At 35.4% G+C, this 12,101-nt stretch overlaps 1 protein-coding gene across 1 annotated transcript in view; it reads right to left on the bottom strand.

Annotated features, from left to right (window-relative positions):
* COL19A1 (collagen type XIX alpha 1 chain) overlaps positions 1-12,101 on the bottom strand; it is a 306,466-nt gene that overhangs the window by 139,988 nt on the left and 154,377 nt on the right. The window lies entirely within an intron of this gene.

The following is a 12,101-nucleotide window of genomic DNA, read 5'->3' as shown; positions in this document are numbered from 1 at the left end:
GAAAAGAAACAAAAGGCAGTTCTAGACCAGGTGTAAGACCAAATGTTTCCTCCCAGTGAAGAATCTCGTATGATTCACGCTTCACCAAACTACCATAAATAAACAGTGATGATGTTTGCAAGCAATAACAGAAATCTCTTTATACGTTTAAACTCTATAAATAAAACTATATTTTTGGTTGAGAGCAGCTTTGTAAGCATCTTCTGAGGAAATGCATGATTATGGTGTTGGCTTCAAATATATGTCTGCTGGTAACATTTGACTTTTAGTAGAGACATTATTACTGCTTTCTCATGATATTGCCAAGTGTTAGTGAAAATAGTAATTTTTTCAGATCCCGCAAAGTCCCAGAAACTCCCAGGTATTAAACCAGAAATCAAGTCTTCTCATTCTTACAGATATTTACTATTAACAGGAATTCCTCCTCAGCATGAGACTCCAAATGATGATACGCCTAATTTCTTGTAAAAGGTCAGCAGTCATCACTAGTTTTTCTTAGTCTTTTCTGACTCTTCCTCCTTCCCTATTCATCCATCACATGTGTGGGATTTGGGGCTTCTTTTCCTCTCAGTCGACATTCTCTCTCCATAATCTCACACACATGTGGGCCTTCTGATTCTCTAGCTAGGCCAATGATCCCAAGATTTATAACCTCAGTTTTTTTTTTTATTAAATCATAGTTGTGTACATTAATACTATTATGGGGTACAGTGTGTTGTTTCTATATACAGTTTGAAATACTTTCATCCAACCGGTTAACATAGCCTTCACGTCATTTTCTTAGTTATTGTGTTAAGACATTTATATTCTACATTTAGAAAGACTCACATGTACCCCCGTAGGATAAACCATAGACGTGATCCCACCAATCACCCTCCCTCCACCCATCCTCCCCCCTCCCCTCCCCTCCCTCTCCCCTTTCCCCGTATTCTTGGGCTAAAATTGGGTTAAAAGCTTTTATTGGGAAAGCTATAAATTAGTTTCATAATAGGGTTGAGTACATTGATACTTTTTCTTCCATTCCTGAGATACTTTGCTAAGAAGAATATTCTCCAGCTCCATCCATGTAAACATGAAGGAGGTAAAGTCTCCATCTGTCTTTATGGATGCATAGTATTCCATGGTGTACCTCAGTTTATTTTTGAGCTGCATTCAGAGCCATACATCCAGCTGCCTGCTCTACACACCTACGGCTCAGCTACTTCCTAGGCATCGACCTCAGGACCCGCCCTCCAACCTGGATCCTCCGCCACCTTCCCCAGTCCACACCACATCTTCTTAGTGCTTATGCAGGAAATCTAGATCTCACTCTCCACACTTGACTCCATCACACTTCTCTCTCCCATCCAGTCACTGAATCTGGTTAACTTTAGCTCCTAAATGCATTTGGATCCATCTACCTCTCTCCATCTCTACTGCTCCAGTTACCACCTCCCACACATCTGAGAGCTTCTGAGTGGGCCCTACATGTCCCTCCTCTGTTCTCACATCACAGCCAGAGGATCTTAAGAAAACCCAGCTTGACTCCCTGATTTGCACGTGAGGACAGAGATGCCTTGTTTCCATCTCATAGTGCCTTGTGCTTCTTTGTTAAGTACTTGTCACAAATTCATTTAAATGATTATTTGTTTAATAATTTGTTTCTCTTACCAGACTCTAAGTTATAACAGAGATAATCTGTGTCTTGATCATCATGGTTATGTGCCTGTTAGTGGCTGAATGACAATTGACATTACAGAATCAATTCACTCTCATAAAAAGCTTTGGATAAAGGCAATCATTTTCAAAAAATTTTCCAAGTATTTATGACTAACCCATCATCTATTAGATGCTTTAAATGGTTTGGAATAAATGAAAAATAGAATGCAGTAACCTCCATAGTTGACCACCTCCCTACACTGACCACCTCCTGAAGTTGAACCTGATTTGCATAGACCGGACATGCACCGCACGTATGATCAGTGCAGTAGGCCTAGATCCTTGTCTTGACCACTTTCATATGTTGAGCAGTTATTCCCTTGGGTGGTCAACTTACAGAGGTTCTACTGTAATGTAGATTCAAATAAATATGAATTTACCTTCATTCTGGAAGAAATTATTTAGTTATCTAATTTAAGAATAATTAGGATTAATTTTTTTAATATGATATTTTGCAGTTTTTGGCCAGGGCTGGGCCTGAACCCACCACCTCTGGTATATGGGGCCAGCACCCTACTCCTTTGAGCCACAGGTGCTGCCCGAGTAATATGATATTTTGAATAAAAACTCATGTATATCTTTGGGCTAAAACACTAGATGTGCTCATGATGACCTGTATTTATTATATATATGTATAATCCATTTAAAGTTTTTTCATAAAAACTAAATTTCCCTAAGTTATACATCCATAATTTCATCATCTAATTTTATTTTGAAAAGAAGACAGTGATATACATATTTTAATTTTTCATTCAGGTAGCTTTCATTTATTTAAAGTTGTCAAAATTCAGTATGAATTATTGTGACTAATTTTCAAAATGTGCTAAGACAAAAATTATGTCAGCACATCTCAGTATTCCCCTTATCAGTGGTTCTCAACCTTCCTAATGCCACAGCCCTTTAATAATAGTTCTTGTGGGGCGTGACCTGCAGGTTGAGAACTGCTTCCCTATATCTTTCCAGCTATTTCTCCTCAAGATGAATAAAATTTATATATTTAAATGTAATGCTATAGCGGCATATAGAGACTGTTGTTTATTGATGTAGGTAAGAATAAAAACTAAGGAATGAAAAAGCAATCAGCTCTGTTTGTAGTTAAACACACACAACACCTGCCAAATGGTACATAACCACAGAAAGTTGGCTAATTAGGCCAACTTTAGAACAGTAAATTCATAATCTTTATAAAAAACAAATGTTGAACTCCAAATATACCAAGTATTAATTATGATATAATTCCAAAAAGTTGTGTCATCTTTTTATAACACTGACACAATCTTGGCTCTAGATTAAACTCTTTTTCTCTTACCCTTAAGAAAACTATTACCATTTCATGAACAGTCAAACTAATATATAACATTTCTGATCTTCATCCAAATCCTGACAGCTCATTCAGTGTTTTTAAACATGAGTAACTGAAACATACACACATCAAGGAGTACATTTAATTTTGAAACACATATAGTAAGAAATCCACAGCCTTTACTATTTGAAGAAATTATACAGAAAATGTCTATATAATGCAAAAATATTATATTTGATTTTGAATTTATTTAACAAATTAAAGAAATATTTTGAGACTCTTTCATATGTGAGGCCCAAGTAGTAAGATACGGTGCCAACTCCCATATAAACGCACTGCTCCCTGGATAGTCGTGATTCTGAGCCCTCTGCCTCGCTTTTATTAAGTCTGGGACACAACTAGGAGTTAGACCAAACACTGGCAAACTCCTAATTCTTAATGGATCATTCACTATTCGAATGATCCACAACCCATTTGTAATCTTAGTCGGGTTGTCCTAATGTTCAGAACATTTTTGAGCCATCTTTTTTGAACATTAGTTGATATTAATGAAGAAAAGATAATTTTAATATTGCTAATAGCAGAACACAATCAACTGTAGAAAAATGATACATTTTCACAAACTAAGAAATTAACATTTGGGGATGATGTGTTATTTACAATTATCCAGATCACTATTCCTCCCACTTAGTAAGGTCGAACACTGGATTTATTTATCACTTACTATGGAAATTATGGCCACACCTAAGCTCCAGCTTACCTAAATTAAACTTGAAAAGAGCTCAGTATTTGTCTCAGAACCCTTCCACAATTCCTTCTTGTTCTGGCTTTGCTAAGGTCGTTAGGCATTACTTATCCTCCTGGTTGACAGAGAGTTCTAGAAGCCTATCCTCTCACACACTTACAGAAGGAACTCAATAAACACTTGGCATATTATAAAGAAGAAAACACCAGGGTAGAGTTCAGCAATCCTGAATGCTGGTATTGGGCAACAGGCTTCTGCTCTTCATATAATAATAATAATATTAATTATTATTATTATTATTATTGCTATTTTTGGCCGGGGCTGGGTTTGAACCCGCCACCTCTGGCATATGGGGCTGGTACCCTACTTCTTTGAGCCACAGGTGCCGCCCCTTCATATAATAATTTTTATTTTCAAAACTTAAATACCACAGTGGAGAACGTTCAATCCTATCTGTCTTCTTCAGTCTGAAGTGATCACCCATTCTCTGATGTCTGAGAGTGAAACTGTCTTGTAATTCATTTAAGAACAAATCATTAACTGCTTATAACATCATCTTACTAAGGAACTTATTCAAACCTTTAACTACTATCTGGCATTTTGCAGATTTATGTCACTTTTTCTAGTTAGAGAATCATATTCTTGAGTATCTTTGTACTTTTGGCACATTTGCATAATCTGTGCACTTTTTTTTCTCCCTTGATTTAATTTGCCAAAAAATAATGCCTACTTAATTTTTTTGTGTTGTTTTGAGACAGAGTCTCACTCTGGTGCTGTGTATAGAGTGCCTTGGTGTCACAGTTCACAGCACCTCAAGATCTTGGGCTCAAGCATTCCTCTTGACTCAGTATTTCTATTTATAGTAGAGGTAGGGTCTCACTCTTGCTCAGGCTGGTCTTGAACTCTGGAGTTCAAGTGATCCTCCCTCCTTGGCCTCCCAGAATGCTAGGATTACAGGCATAAGGCATATCTACTCGGTTTTTTTTCTGCTTTTCCCCTCTTGCTATAAATATAATTTTATATTGGATTACATCTAAGCTTTTGTAAACATATGAATTTATCATTTTTCTGAAACCTATGCTTAAGATTGTATTTAGTTTTCATTAAGTAAACATCTGCATATGTCTCTGTGGGTATTTTTTTTTAATAGAATTCTATACATTCAAAATGTTGACAGAAATGGAATTCATAAGGCTATTACCTCTTTTGGCTAGGATAAAAATATGCAAAAGATAGTCTGAGCCAACTAACCCATCTTAAGTTCCAGTGGATAGCTATTGCGACGTGTTATATTTCACATAGCTCTCTCTGGACAATCTGCTGATTATTTTAAGACGAGCTAGAGCTTATCATCACGGAAGACCATGTAAATATTTAACTGAGAAATTACTTAGAATTAACTGGTTCAGAAGAATTTTGAAGTGTTTAACAAATACAGCAGATGTTTAGTAGACTTAATAGGGTAGATTAATTCCACTGGAACACATTTTCATTTGAGAGACGAGGGAAGATACACATTCAGAACTTCTCAATCAAGGAAAGGAGATGAAGTAAGAAAGGAAAGTTTCATTGTGAAGTATTGTTTGCACTCCCTTGCCAGGAATGTTGCAGTACACATGATACCTAATAGTCACTTCAACAAAAATGTTATGCAACTGTATGGTAAGTGTTATGGTTATTGCCTTAGAATACGCTTCATGGACTTGAAATATAAGATTAAGCAGAATCTGCATAAATTCTTAAAATACGACTAGGGGATTTTCTGCATTCCAAATAGAATGTACAACATTAAAATGGAAAACAGAGTTTATTTGTCTTTACGGAAAACTTTGTGCTTTTAATACGAGAACAATGGCAATGAATGTGGTAGGGTGGGGACATCTAAGGAAATGTACTTGTTTCTCTTGAAAATGAATTTTTCTACAAAAGGAAATGAGTTTCATAAAGACAAAAATCATCAGTAAGTAAAAATATAATAGACATATAGTCCAGTCATGGGAAATGGTTTTTATATTAGTTCTGAGAAGTGGAATTTAAGGATGTTTATATTAACGATGAATTAAGGGAGTGACTAGTTTTATGTCATTTCAAGAAATTACCATGACACAAGAAAAGATTTTCCTAAGAGTGCTTAAGTATTCAGAGAAAAGAATTCTATGTTTATATAAAAAGCCTACTTTTTTTTTTTTTTATCATAATCAACTGTCAGTACATACTAGAAAATAGATGTTTGAAATAAAAAACAGAGTCTCTTTCATATACTAGAAAAGCCCTTGCCAGGCACGGAGGCTCACACTCATTATCCCTGCATTTTGGGAGGCTGAGGCAGGAGGATTGACTAAGCTCAGGAATTTGAGGTTACAGTGAAGCACGGTCATGTCACTGCACTGAGTGACAGAATAAAACCTTGTTTTTCTTAAAAAAAAGAAAAAAAGCAACAACTCTTTTCAGTGACACTTAGAAGTCTAGGAAGAGCTGTCCCTACAAAGAAAATCTTATGAAATATTAACATGGACAGGAATGATTCAATCATCATCAGTTGCAGCAAACAAATCTCCAATTAGATGGACAATTTTATCCTCCCTACAATTCCAAAAATAGAAGTCAGATGTTGTGCTTTCAAACTTAATTTCATCTGAGGCCCTGGAGGCATTTCAGACATAGGACAGAATGAATTATGATTGTACTGTGAGTTTGCAGAGATATACTTTAATAATAGTCTTTTTCTATGTTTTCTAAATTCATAAAACACAGATCTTTCAAGATATGGATTCTGAAATAGCTCATTATCAGCCACTATTGATTGAGCAAATAAAATGAGAAATGTTATAAAGTGATACACAGTAAAATAGTCTGAATGTAGAATGATGTTGAGATCTCTGTACTTCCCACAAAGTTTCTTCTAACAGTGATTGTTGCTCCTGCTTTGGACCTTTAATGTTGTAAATTGTATATATCGTCAGTTTATTCCCACTCTGCATATACCTAGCCCTGCGCCTTGCATTCAGTAGGTGCTGGATGGATGGATGACTGCAAAGATGATGATTCTTTACACCTGTCTCAGTACTTCTGCAGTGGCGAGAATAGTGATGGCCATAGCGACAGAAAAATCCAAGTTAGGTAATTACATTCTTCATGCACAAATCCTACTTGATACCAAAATAATCTAAGTTATTTTTACTTCTTATCTGGTACTATTACAAAATAAATGTCTTAGTACCTAGGTGTTTGCCTTTCATTAAAAGAAGAAATGTAACCTGCACTCCTTAATTCATCTTACATTGATGAGGATTAAGTATTTACTTTCTGAAAAAAAGACATAAACTGAAGATATTAAAGTATATAAGCCGTTAATTAATACAAAATACCTAGAGAACCAATCAAGTTATATAACATCGTTGTATCATTTTAAAAGATGTAGTCTCATATTTGGTAATTATTCTTAGCTTATTTTCATTTATATATACTTACCATGAATGCTCCAATATTTTGATAATTTCATATTTTAATTATTCTTGACTCTGAAAACTTTGTGTAGATTTCTTTTATTTTGGGGCCTAACTTACCAAATGAAATGGTTTGATTTCAGTTAACTCAAGGTTCCGTTGACAAGAAAAAAATGGTAAGGTGTGGTCTGTCGTATCCTTTTGTATCATTTGTCTTAATTTTAATTCTTTTTTTTAGATCATGAATACATTTACGCAAATGTGGGGTACAATGTGTTGATTTTTTAATACAATTTGATGTGCTTACACCAAACTAATACAGCTTTCGCCTCATTTACTTGATTATTGTGTTAAGACATTTGTGTTCTGTACGTGATAAATTTGACTTGTACCCTTGCAATATGCTCCATAGATGTGGTCCTGTCATTTACCCTCCCTCTATCAAACCTCTCCCCTCCCTTTCCACTCCATTTCTCTCCTTCATCCTGGGCTATAGTTGTGTTCTATCTTTCATAAGAAAGTGTGAATAAATATAAGTAGGTTTCATAGAAGTACTGAGTACGTTGGATACTTTTTCCTCCATTCTTGAGATACTTTACTTAGGAGAATATGTTCCAGGTCCCTCCATGTAAACATAAAAGAGGTAAAGTCTTCATCTTTTTTAAGGCTGCATAGTATTTCATGGTATATATATACCACAATTTATTAATCCATTCATGGGTCAATGGGCACTTGGGCTTCTTCCATGACTTGGCTATTACGAATTGAGCTGCAATGAATAATCTGGTGCAAATATCTTTTTTGCAAAGTGATTTTTGGTCTTTTGGATATACTACTAGTAAAGGAATCGCAGGATCCAACATCAGGTCAATTTTTAGATCCCTGACTATTCTCCATACTTCTTTCCAAAAGGAATGCATTAGCTTGCACCAGCAGTTTTAGCTTCTCCAGCAGTGGAGAAGTGTTCCCTTTTCTCCACATCCACGCCAACATCTGTAGTTTTGGGATTTTGTTATGTGGAGTACTCTTACTGGAGTTAGATGGCATCTCAAAGTGGTTTTGATTTGCATTTCTCTGATGAGCATTTTTTCATGTGTCTGTATACCATGTATCTATCTTCTTCGGTGAAGCTTTTGTTCAGGTCTCTTGCTCATAGTGAAATGGGATCACTTGTTCTTATTAATAAGTTTGAGTTCTCTGTGGATTCTGGTTATCAGACCTTTGTTGGAAACATAACCTGTAAATATCCTCTCTCCCATTCTGAGGGCAGTCTACTTGCTTTAATTACTGTGTTCTTGGCAGTGCAGAAGCTTTTTAGTTTGATCAGATCCCAGTAATGTATTTTTTATATTGCTTTAATTGCCTTGGAGGTCCTCCTCATAAAGTTTTCTCCTGGGCTAATTTCTTCAAGTGTTTCTCCTGTACTCTCTCCAAGAATCCTTATGGTTTCATGACTTAAGTTTAAGTCTTTTATCCAGTGAGAGTCAATTTTTGTTAGAGGTGAAAGGTGGGGGTTCAGTTTCAGTCTCCTACAAGTTGCCAGCCAATTTACCCAGACCAATTGTCCCCCCCCCCCAGGACCATTTGTTAAATAGGGAATCTTTCTCTCAATTCATGTTTTTGATAGGCTTATCAAAGATCAAATGATGATAACTGTCTGGATTCATCTCTTGGTTCTCAATTCTGTTCCATACATCTACCTCTCTATTTTTGAGCCAGTACCGTGATGTTTTGATCACTGTAGATTTATAGTGTTTGGTAGCTATAAAGTCTGTTAGCATGATTCCACCTGATTTATTTTTATTTCTGAGTAATGTCTTGGCTACTCGAGGTTTTTTCTGTTTCCATATAAAATGAAGTACTAGTTTTTCCAGATCTTCAAAGTATGACAGAGGTGCTTTAATGGGGATTGCATTAAATCTGTAGATTGCTTTGGGTAGTAAAGACATTTTAACAATGTTGATTCTTCCCAGACAGGAACATGGTATGTTTTTCCATTTGTTGACATCTTTGGCTATTTCTTTTCTCAGAGTTTTGTAGTAGCTCCCTTTATAGAGATATTTCACATCCTTTGTTAGGTATACTCCCAGATACTTCATTTTCTTTGGCACCACTATAAAGAGAATAGAATCCATGACTGTTTTTTCACCTTAACTATTGCTGGTATATATGAATACTGTTGATTTGTGAGTACTGATTTTGTAGTCTGAAACACTGCTGTATTCCTTGATCACTTCTAAGAATTTTGTGGTTGAGTCCCTGGAGTTTTCCAGGTATACGATCATATCATCAGCAAAGAGTGAAAGTTTGATCTCCTCTGGTCCTATATGCATGCCCTTGATTATCTTCTCTTGCCTGATTGCAGTGGCTAAGACTTCCATTACAATGTTAAAAAGCAGTGGAAATAGTGGGCAACCTTGCCTGGTTCCTGATCTGAGTGGAAATGTTTTCAATTTTACTCCATTCAATATAATATTGGCTGTAGGTTTGTTGTAGATGGCCTCTGTAAGTTTAAGAAATGTTCCTTCTATACCTATTTTCTTAAGCGTTCTGATCCTAAAAGGATGCTGGATATTATCAAAAGCCTTTTATGCATCTATTGAGAGAATCATATGGTCTTTTTTTTTAAATTTGTTTCTGTGGTGAATTATATTTATAGATTTACATATATTGAACCATCTTTGAGAGTCTGAGATAAAACTCACTTGGTTGTGGTGTATAATTTGTTTGATGTGTTGCTGGATTCTGTTTGCTAGGGTCTTATTGAATATTTTTGCATCAATATTCATTAGAAATATTGGTCTGTAATTTTCTTTTCTTGTTGGGTTTTTTCCTGGTTTGGGGATCAGTATAATGTTTGCTTCATAGAATGTGTTGGGAAGTACTTCTTTTTCTGTTTTAGAAAAGGTTAAGTAATATGGGTACCAGTTCCTCTTTAAAGGTTTGGTAGAATTCTGATGTGAAGCTATCTGGTCCCAGGCTTTTCCTTTTGGGAACATTTTGTACAGTTGATGCTATTTCAGAACTTGATATAGGCCTTTTCAACATTTTCACTTCTTCCTTGCTAAGTCTAAGAAGGTGGTGTGATTCCAAGTATTGGTCAAATTCCTTCATATTTTCATAGAGAATAGTTTTTTGTAATATTCATTAAGGATTTTTTGAAGTTCTGCCAAATCTGTGGTTATCTCATCTCTATCATTTCTGATTGATGAAATTAGAGATTTCACTCTTTTATTTCTGGTTAGGTTAGCCAGAGGTTTATCTATTTTATTGACCTTTTCAAAAAACTAACTTTTTGATTCATTGATCTATTGTATAATTCTTTTATTTTCAATTTCATTTAATTCTGCTCTAATTTTGGTTATTTCTTTTCTTCTGCTGGGTTTGGGGTTGGAATGTTCTTCCTTTTCTAGTTGCTTGAGCTGTCCCATTAAGTTGTTGATTTCCTCTCTTTCTGTTCTGTTGAAGAAGGCTTGCAATGTTATAAATTTCCCTCAGAGGACTGCCTTTTCAGTATCCCAGAGGTTCTGATAGTCTGTGTCTTCATTATCATTTTGGTCCAAAAATTTGGTAATTTCTTTCTTAATCTCATCTATGGCCCAGCTATCATTTAGCATAAGATCAGTTTCCATGTCTTTGTGTGAATTTGCATATTCCTGTTGTTACTGAGTTCAACTTTTATTCCATGATGATACAAGGAATAATTTCTATTTTTTAAAATTTTCTCAGGTTAGCCTTGTGACTTAAGATGTGATCAATTTTGGAGGATGTTCCATGGGCTGATGAGAAGAATGTCTATTCAATTTTGTTAAGATGAAATGTTCTGTAGATGTCTGTTAAATCCCATTGTTGAATGGTTAATTTTAAGTCTAAAATTTCATTGCTTAACTTCTTATTGGAGGATCTATCCAACACAGTCAAAGGGGTGTTAAAATCTCCGAGTATTAAGTGCTAGAGGTAATCAAGTTGCTCATTTCAGTTAGAGTCTCTCTTATAAATTGAGGAGCATTCTGTTTGGGTGTATAAATATTAATAATTGAAATCTCATCATGTTGAGTGTTTCCCTTAACAAATATGAAGTGACCATCCTAATATTTCCTTATTTTTGTTGGTTTAAAGCCTATTGTATCTGTGAATAAAATTGCAACACCTGCTTTTTTCTGATTGCCATTTGCCTGAATTATAGATGACCATCCCTTCACCCTGAGTCTATATTTATCTTTTAAGGTAAGATGAGATTCTTGTATGTAGCAGATATCTGGAGTGAGTTTTTGTATCCAGTCAGCCAACCTGTGTCTCTTTAAAGGGCAATTCAAGCCATTCACATTAATTGAGAGTAGTGGTAAGCCTGGTATTAATTTGGGTGTCGAATTTTTTGAAAGTCCAGTGGACATTTTTAATCCTTTCACTTGGAAGTTGGGTTTTGATCAAAAATTTCTGAGTGAGTTTACTTTGGTGGTAAAGTGTTGTGGTGGTCATTGTGGAGGATGGATCTGAGAATATCCTGGAGAGCTGGTTTAGTTATGGCAAATTTCTTCGGCATGTAAATATCATTAAAGTATTTAATTTCTTCATCATAAATGAAACTTAGTTTAGTTGGATACAGTATACTGGGTTGAAAATTGTTTTGTTTTAGGAGGTTGAAGGTAGATGACATCCTCTTTTAGCTTGAAAAGTTTCAGCAGAGAGATCTGCATTCATTCTAATGTTCTTCCCCTTGTAGGTTATGGTTTTCTTATGTCTGGCTGCTTGCAGTATTTTGTCCTTCATATTAACTTTGGTGAAGTTAATTATAATACGTCTGGGAGATGATTTATTTGGGTTGAGTTGTGCTGGGATTTTGAAACTGTCTGCTATCTGAATTTCAAAATCTCTTGGCATGTCTGAGAAATTCTCCTCCATTGTGTCT

The sequence above is a fragment of the Otolemur garnettii genome, unplaced genomic scaffold (genome assembly GCF_000181295.1).
Source record: "Otolemur garnettii isolate 467f Iridium unplaced genomic scaffold, OtoGar3 scaffold00035, whole genome shotgun sequence".
Taxonomy (NCBI): Eukaryota; Metazoa; Chordata; class Mammalia; order Primates; family Galagidae; genus Otolemur; species Otolemur garnettii.
The sequence above is the reverse complement of the archived record's forward strand: the minus strand, read 5'-3'. Positions and strand labels throughout refer to the sequence as shown.